Source organism: Protomyctophum parallelum, assembly GCF_964188405.1.
Source record: "Protomyctophum parallelum genome assembly, chromosome: 3".
Classification (NCBI taxonomy): Eukaryota; Metazoa; Chordata; class Actinopteri; order Myctophiformes; family Myctophidae; genus Protomyctophum; species Protomyctophum parallelum.
Window position 1 is genome coordinate 18,754,400 of NC_139698.1, and position 9,848 is coordinate 18,764,247.

General features: G+C 40.7%; 1 long non-coding RNA gene across 1 annotated transcript; it reads right to left on the reverse strand.

Moving 5' to 3' along the window:
* Positions 1-486: 486 nt before the first annotated feature.
* LOC310855884 lies at positions 487-2,504 on the reverse strand. The gene is made up of 4 exons (XR_014569035.1): positions 1,972-2,504; positions 1,829-1,884; positions 1,601-1,707; positions 487-743 (listed from the first exon to the last, which is right to left on the reverse strand). It is a non-coding gene; the product is annotated as an uncharacterized lncRNA (long non-coding RNA).
* Positions 2,505-9,848: the final 7,344 nt, after the last annotated feature.

A 9,848-nucleotide genomic window follows, 5' to 3' on the forward strand; every position in this document is an offset into this window, starting at 1 on the left:
TGGCTACTCTCTCCTGATTGGCTGAAATCGTGTCACCTAGCAGAAAATGTTGGGCATTTTCTGTGTATTAAAGAATTAATTGAACAAACACTATAGCAATGATTACCATCAGAATATAGCGATTTAACCTTTTAACAAAATATTTTTTTGTTTTAACCAAAAAATGTCACTTACTGTACCCTACCTTATATCAATGTAAACATTGATATGACCGTTTAAATCTAGCCAATTTTCAATTCTAATATGAAACCAAAAAAAGAGAACATATCCCGTTGAGTTAAACACTTTGGTGGTTGGTGCTTCTAGGATGAATATAGGAGCAATCCGAGCACTCAAAAAAGGCAAAAAAAAGGAGAGGGCGGCTGCAAAATCAGGGTACTTTATTCATAACAAAAAGGTTAAAAAGCCAATATGAAACCACTTGAACCCTACAGTAGGGTTATTCATTCATGACGTGTCAGTATATAAATGGTAAATGGTGCATTTATATAGAGCCTTTATCCAAGGCGCTTTACATAGATTGTGCATTACATTCACCCATTCACACACACATTCATGCACCGATTGCGGCGGAAGCCATGCAAGGTACCAACCAGCACATCGGGAGCAATTTGGGGTTCAGTGTCTTGCCCAAGGACACTTCGACATGTAGACAGGAGGAGCCGGGATTCGAACCGCCGACCCATGGATCATTGGACGACCTGCTCTACCTCTTGAGCCACAGTCGTATATGGCATGCAGAGCTTGTCAATCTTCATGCCTTAGTGCACACCTCTGTTTCCCTGAACGGAAGAGATTGAGCAAATCTATAGTATTTCAAGTATAGGACAGGATATAGTTGCAATATTACATAATGTGATTGCATTGTTCTTCAGTTATTTCCCAATCTACGGTCCGGGCCCCTATAGGTGGTTAATTGGCAAAGATCAGGTGGGTGGGGTTAATGCAACATTTTAAACATGCAGCACAAAATTCATAGCTAAATCCCATACACTATGCAACTCACTCACTGTGAAGCATTGTTAAAATATCTTTCAAAGAGTTTCAGAAACAGAGTTTCAGAAACATTGGCAATCCACAAGCTCACAAGAACTTGATTGGCTTTTTAAAGGTTTTCTGAAAAACCTATGTTTCTATGTCAGAGGTGCTCAACCTTTTGCATGTCAAGGACCCCGGGAATTATCTGTATTTGGCCGCGGACCCCCATCTGAAAATATGTTGTTCCAGGCACCCCCCAGAAGCAAAGATTTGAGTTAAAAATGTTCGCTTCTATAATATACTCAAAGATTTGCGCCACATTTTCATGATTTAGAGCCCACAAGCTCGGAGCATGGCATGCACTCGGACGGTACCGCACTATGAGCTTGTAGATCTTCTATTTTTCAACAGCTAAAGCATAACATAATGCTTAAAACACCAAAATGGGGTTCCTGTCCAGAATGAAACGGTTAAAACATGTGGTGGGGTCTCTCAGCCTTTTCAGATGTAAGAAGTGGGGGCTCCTCCAAGGGAAAACAATGTTATAGAAACCAGTACAGTATATGTGACATATGTATATGGTGTTCAAAAGAGGCACATGATGATGCACAAAATGCTCAACCTGGTTAGTCAGTCTCCATGGCCATCTCTTCATCACCTGAGCAGCAGTCGGTCTCCATAGCAGTGTCTTCATCTTTATACCAAGGGAATTGGAATGGTCTTACTGAGCTACGGATGAACAGAGGATGCATTTAGGGACAACTACTGTATTACAGTGTAAAATTACCATATCAATATATACAATTAATAATTACAAGAAGTATAGCCTACAGTATGGTATGCCTTTTACCTGAAATGTCCCTGGCCTTTATTAAAGGGTGTCAGTGTCAGCGACGCATTCTCTGCCTAGTTAGTAAACAAGATTAACACTGAATTACACAAGAGACTTATTTTTGAGAGCTTGATTGTGTAATTGAAATGCGGCAAACTCACCGGCGGAGGCAGGGGAAATGTGTTCTTTCCATCCACCACCACGCCAGGAATTCCATTAGGATTGTCAACGCATTGCACTGGAACCTGCAGTATGAAAAGTATTTTGTTTTGTATTAATGCACTGTCATAGGCTTAATGTCATGCCTCTGCTGGTGTCCACAAAGGACTAAGGGGTATCCTCTTCCCTGAGCTATAGGCCTAAAGCCTGACCACATACCAACTAGCGCAGGGATGTACACAGACATTTTTGAAGTATCAATGCGCCTTAACGGCAAGGCTAGTGGCAGCATAGCACACCTAAACTTACCAATATGCTTTGAATTTCATCTTGAGCCATAGCTAAAGTATAGCTAAACAGTATAGCTAAACCATATTGAGTTTTTGTCCGAACATATTTCAGCAGTAGGCCTATAGCGAGAAAGAGGAGCTTGCTGCTAACATGCTAACATGATATGTCATCCTCCATAACTCGTTTCACAAGTAGCAAACTATGTCAAACTAAGTACATACAATAATTAATGCATGCAGCTATATGAACAACTATGATAATAGCAAGCACTTTAGTAATAAACCATTTTAGCACAAATGTGGATACATCTACACATACTTTTCCATCAATGTTGAGTTCCATTGCAACCGTCGGATGATAGCGAATCATGGCTGCCGATACGTGCAACGTGCAATTTACGTAGCGCTGCATCACGTGCCTCTCTCAATAGTAGAGTAGTTATTTAGGAGTAAAATATTTGTAAAAATCCAATGATTTGGCTACATTCCGCTAGCATTTTATTTTTATTTTACCGATTTTCTATTTGGTTGATTCACTCAGAGAGACGTCAGCCTATTGGACAAGCATTGCTAGTTTCATATTTTATACATTTCAATTACCTTCTGGTTATTTAAACAGATTGTGAAGTAAGTACTTGAGTGGTCTTTCGATAGTTAGTTACTTTCTTACTCTTACTAAGTAATTATTTGGACTACCTCTACCCGACTACAGTTTTTTGTAAGATTTCATTATGTTATATTCCCACAGCTGCTGCCCCATATGTTTTATTCTGATCCATGGCACTGTAATGCACAGTAATTTACACAAGGTGTCTCTCTACCACCTACTATCTCTTTGTTCACTGTCCAACCTGAAAGAAATTTGGTCTAAAGTAGTTTCAGATGCAGTCTCTCTCTCCCTTTGTCATGTCAATCGTCACTGTGCTATCCAAATAAAATCCCCAAAAGACATCTTAAAAATATATATTATAATAAAGCAAATCTAAAATAAATTCTAAAAACTATAAAAATGCTTTTGTAAAATGTAGATTGTACACAAGAAGACAGAAAATTACCCTTTTTTTTACCTTCTTTCCAATCAACTTGCTAAGATTTTGTATCCATTTGAGTTATTGTTGACTCTAGCCATGATGCACCAAAAGGTGCTCAAAGCCCAAGTGACAGCAGCTTCAATTTCACATTGGTTTACAACAATAGGCGTTACAAGCTGCACCAATGGCTCTTCTCTCTTCTCTACTTCCTGTAGAAAAAGAAAACATAAAAAAGACCGCCCCCCTCACACTACTACTCTATCATGGTCTACCCTTAGTCCCTTAATGCACCCATATAGGGGGTATGCGCATGCATAAAGCTGTAAAGATGGTATATACTGCAAACCTAAACGGGTGTGCCAATATTGCTACAGGTGTGTAGCAATATCCGAGCACAAATTTCTGTTTGATATTCATGCAATGCCTCTTGTCAACCAGTATGTTTCCTACCCAACCATATGCCAGAACCTTCGATCATTTCATGAACTGAACCAAGACGATATCACACATACAGAGCTATATTTTTAGCAGGCAAAGTATAAGACTATACCTGCAGGGGCCCAGAGCAATTATAAGGCCCCCCGAAGACTCTTATCTGCCTAGTGTCCCAGACAGTCTCAAGAATCACCTAAATATTTCGTTTTGCGGTCCTTCATGGTTGTCCCCAGCCTGCGCCTTCCTTCTGTATACTCTATAGTGAGCAACGTTTTTAATGCATGACCTAAAAGTTTTTTCAAGTCTGGTGAGAACTATACGTTTGCCAGACATTGTAAACCACTACTGGGAGTTCAGATCCTTTTTCCCCCCCTCTCAGTTCACCTAAAGTCTAGCAGTGGTCAGTCTGGGACCGTACCCAAGTTCCCTCAGCCCTATGTTCCCTCAGCCCTATGTTACCTCAGCCCTATATGTTCCCTCAGCCCTATGTTCCATCAGCCCTATGTTACCTAAGCCCTATATGTCCCCTCATTCCAAAACAGACAAGGGGGGGGGCGCTGTAAGGCATCAATTATACTATAATGCTACCCATACAGTAGTTCACCCTGCAGCAACAGAACAGAAGAGAAGAAGAAATGCGTTCTGGTAAATCAAGTTTACCAAGGGTAACTGGACTAAGCATCAGATACTTGTTTACAGCCAGGCCCACATGGAGCATTTCATGGTAGTGGTTCAATGCCTTGTCCAAGGGCACTTCAACGGTGCCTCTTGTCAACCAGTATGTTTCCTACCCAACCATATGCCAGAACCTTCGATCATTTTATGAACTGAACCAAGACGATATCACACATACAGAGCTATATTTTTAGCAGGCAAAGTATAAGACTATACCTGCAGGGGCCCAGAGCAATTATAAGGCCCCCCGAAGACTCTTATCTGCCTAGTGTCCCAGACAGTCTCAAGAATCACCTAAATATTTCGTTTTGCGGTCCTTCATGGTTGTCCCCGGCCTGCGCCTTCCTTCTGTATACTCTATAGTGAGCAACGTTTTTAATGCATGACCTAAAAGTTTTTTCAAGTCTGGTGAGAACTATACGTTTGCCAGACATTGTAAACCACTACTGGGAGTTCAGATCCTTTTTCCCCCCCTCTCAGTTCACCTAAAGTCTAGCAGTGGTCAGTCTGGGACCGTACCCAAGTTCCCTCAGCCCTATGTTCCCTCAGCCCTATGTTACCTCAGCCCTATATGTTCCCTCAGCCCTATGTTCCATCAGCCCGGCCCCTATGTTACCTAAGCCCTATATGTCCCCTCATTCCAAAAGGGGGGGGTGCTGTAAGGCATCAATTATACTATAATGCTACCCATACAGTAGTTCACCCTGCAGCAACAGAACAGAAGAGAAGAAGAAATGCGTTCTGGTAAATCAAGTTTACCAAGGGTAACTGGACTAAGCATCAGATACTTGTTTACAGCCAGGCCCACATGGAGCATTTCATGGTAGTGGTTCAATGCCTTGTCCAAGGGCACTTCAACGGTGGTAATTTTAACGTGTCGGACCGCTGATTCGAACTGGCGACCTTCCGATATCTAGCCTGCTCCGCAATCCACTCGGCCACCGCTGCCACTATTACAGATAACACATTACAGATACCAAGTTACAGCAATGACACTACTGGGGTCTAGTCCATCTACTTTGTTATAGCAAATGCTCCACAACAACACAGTGAACTCCAGTGAACGTTTGACCCTAATGAAACTACTATTGACACTGCATTCCGGCCTTCATGAATCACTCATACTTAATTATCTGTTTTGAATCTCAGGTATGTTTCCATTGCATAGTTGTCTCACATGAACATAGAGTACAGTACACACCTTAATGGACTGACACCAACTATTTAAGCTACGTTGACAAACAAAACTAGTTTAGCCTGTAGAACTTCTAAGTGACTTATTTTAAAATGCACTTTATGAACAAAATAACACCCAAACCAGACAATTAATTAAAAGGTTTCATAATTACAGTCTGCTTGAGGTGTAATGCAGCTTTAAACAAAATAGCAGACAGTGGCACTGGTACATATCTGAACTCATCTTCTCCTCCTACAGTGCGTGTCAACCACATTAATTCTCAGCTTCAACAATGTTTTTCATACCAGTCGTTGCATAGAAGCAGCATGGTTTTGTTGCGTACACACCCATGGTACTGTGCCAAGAGAACTCACAAATCAAGACAAACACACACAGTCAAGTTGTCTACCGATGTTAACCATCTCAAACCCTCACCCTAACCTAACCTCCCACGGGACAGCACACCTAGACCTAACCTAACCCTTAGCACACCCCTCACCAACCTTAATCCGGTCGTTTTAACGCACCCCTCACCAACCTTGTCTAACCAAAGGATGCCTCCCGAGCCACTTCCAATGTGATTGAACTAGCCATTTTGTTTCTTAACTTTGTGTCTTATAATATCTTTATGGGTCCAAGCCGTGTCGGTCTGTCTCTGCACCAAAAAGCAAGAATTTCAAACCCACAAAACGTATATTTGTCTCTTTCCTTTCGTTATTTTAATCCATTGGATGATATGCCCCAATCTCTTAACTTCATGTTTTCTTCAACGGACATGGAGAAAACAAATTAGAAAGTAAATAATAAACTTCATTAATTGATTTAAAATGCATCCACCGCAGAGGAGCTGTCATTGGTCAAAAGCCAGTGCACCTCACGGGGCCAGAGGGCTGAGCAGAGCCTTCTATAGGCTCTGGGGCTGACAAATATTAGTCCCAATGTTGAGTAAATCTCACCAGGAGAGTGTGACCCAACTTAATGTGTTTTAAGAGTCTGTTTAATTATTTAATAATTTCGTTTTATGAAGGTTTACAATTAATACTGTGAATTAATTGCACTAGCAAAGTGTAACATGCAGTGAGGACGGAACGTTTGTTCTAGCCCAGGTTCTCTGGGGTCCCAATATAAGGAGCGAAGCTTCCGGTTCCCCTCAGTTACATTCTGGAAAGAAAAGCAACACTCATTGCTCCGTCTTTATCCCTGTTTATTCAGGTTCAGTTTTGTTAATGAGGTACTCAGCAGCCCTGAGACCCATAATAGAGGCTTGTCATGTCAGCTGTCAATCACTCAACTCTCAATTGAAGGCCAATGGAAGACGATTTATTGGGCTGTAAAACAATATGCCCATTTTGACCTATTTTGTTTTTCTTGCAAATATTTGATGCTGCTGCTTTAGATTCTACCAGCAGAGGCCCACAGCAGAGCATACCCTGCTCTACGCAGGGTATGGCAGCATCCTGGGTCCTAAGGCCTTCAGGAGGCTGAAACCCTGTACTGGCATAAGCCAGTTGGATGGCCTCCTGCACAATCCACCGGGAAAGCCATACTTTAGTAATAGGGTTTCCTTTAGCTCTGGTACCCCATGTCACAAATAACCATACCCTTCCTGAAGGGAGATGTCTTGTTCATGTACAGTCTGAATATTTCATATCTTTTGTCAGGTGTGTGCTGTGAACAACAAGTGTGACTCGGCCTTTTTACACATTACCAAATTTAACCAGACAAGGAAGGTAAAAAAAGATATATATACAAGGAACAAGGAACTGAAAAATTATACTCTGGGAAATCAAAACAATAAAGTTCCTTTAAGGACAGTTCCGTGAGTGCTGGTATTCTCTTGTTTAATTAACTTCTTTTTTATCAACTCCCACAGCGCCAACAACGCCATTAACGCCTTTTAAAACGTGTATAACGTTTAGTTTTTTTGAAGAAGAAATATAAAAATTAAAATTAAATTAATAAATATATTGAAACTGGCAGTCAGGGCCTTTTTGCGCCCCCTAGTGGCGATGGAGTCTTCCCAGACCGTGCACCCGATAAAAGACATTAAGATTAATTGCAGTCGTGCCTGCTTCCTTGATTTAGATGCGTGGTGAGACGAGAAAAAAGGACGAGACGAGAAAAAAATATATACTCATTACACTATTACATTTATTACACTTCACTTATCGGATTGAGGGAACATAGGGCTGAGGGAACATAGGGTCGGTTTTGAAATGGGAGAACATACTAGGGCTGAGGGAACATAGGGCTGAGGGAACATAGGTATAGGCATGCCCCCGTCAGGGGAGTCTAGTCAGTCAAGTTCCCTTTCTTCACCATAACTGCTCGTGTTGCTAGTGATTAGACATTACAGTACCGACAGCACTTTATTCAGGTTCATAATATACACGTTGTACGGTACACATATGTACATATGGCTGACATTTCACTTTCTCTTTTTCTCAGTTCACTGTCGGTCCGACAGTTTTGTAGAAACAAGGGAACTATCTTCACCATCATCTTGATTTATGCAGTGCGTGTAGTTAGTTGCTGGTGAGACAAATACACTTTACATTCGTACATTTGAATAAATAATTGTCTTTTGCAAATGGCGTCCCAAACAATTTTTTACTGCCGTCTCATATCGGTTGACACGCACTGGCATTTTGCACCTTAATCCCTTGTACAATGTTTTTTGTGTGTGTTTTTCCTATTTTTCACCTCAATTAATGCCCATAACATAAGTATGCACATTATACGTCTGATGCTATGCTCACACACCTTTTATAATCTGATATCTTATCTCAGGTACTGTGAAAAGTTTAAATATGTTTTTTTTTCCTTTTTTTTCTCTGATCTCCTTTCCACTTGCAAACCCCTTCCCTTTATTTATTTTATTACGATGAGAACTACTGTATTGTATGCTATGCACGAAAACAAATTTCATCCACTTTTTTACCTCGTAAACCAGGCTGTGATGTGACAATAACCCTGCAAGCCCCAGCGGTGCTTTTGGTCAACATATTTATTTTAATTGCACACGATAGCTCACTACAGTAAGGCCTGAGGCAGACACGATAGCTCACTACAGTAAGGCCTGAGACACGATAGCTCACTACAAATTCACACAACTTCAAAATCTCTGTAATTTTAACAATTCTTTAATGACCTTTGACCTTTAACCCTTTTTGTGATCATTAGAATGTCTAGAACATGTGCATTTATTATTGTGAAAGGTATCCCCCAAATTAAATGTAAATTATTAATTTATAAATATTATTTTAATTATTATTATAAATGTGCATAACATTAGCATAAAACCGTTGATGGCGTGGTTGACGGTGTGGTACTGCATGGATAAGTCGTGACTGGGGATGAGGCTGTTGATGCTGGGGATGTGTGAGTTGTGGGGGGAGGAGAGGTCTATGACCAGGCGCTTCTCCCCTGAATATTTTCTAGTGGCGATGCCGATCGGGCTGATGCGGTACAGCGGGAAGGGAGGTTTGAGTCGTTGTATTGTCTATTATACTGCTCCAAGCTATGCTGAATTCCCACCTCAATGTTGTAAGATGATAAGAGCGCCCCTCACATCACACGGGTGTGATTCTTTTACTTTTACATAAAAAATGTGTAAAATGTGATGTGGGCTTCATCTCTGCTGGTATAAAGAAACTACACATTCAAATAAAACAATACCTAGGATACATTTATACATTTAAATTGGAGCCATGCCATGCCTTGATTTTATTTTTATTTCATGTTTTATATAACGTGCGTGTCATGGGGGGGGATGTATAAATGATGACCACGTTTCTCTGAAACATCCAATATGACTCATATCCACTAATCTCATTCTAATCAACCTTAACAAAAATAAATCCCTTTCAGTAACCGCAACCCTAACGCTTACTCAGTTCTCATCTCTTCATCCATTTTCAATCTCTCACCTTCATACTGTATAACTGGTCCTCGCCAGTGTTGATTTCGTCGACTAAAACTAAGACGAGAAATGTTCGTCGACTACCTTTTTTCACTGACGAAAACGAAATGGAAACTAAATGAAAACTACGGTAAGCTATGATGACTGAAACTAAGACTAAATGTACTGACAATTTCGTCAACAAATAAAAACTAGACTAAAATGTTAGGAAGGGACTATAGAGGACAAGAGATCCAGTATAAGTAATTGAATTTACAATTGTTGCGCATGCTGAAAATAGCGGATCTACAAGCTCACAACGCGCCGCAGTGAGCTTGTAGATCGGCTATTTTCAGCAAGTGTAAAAACA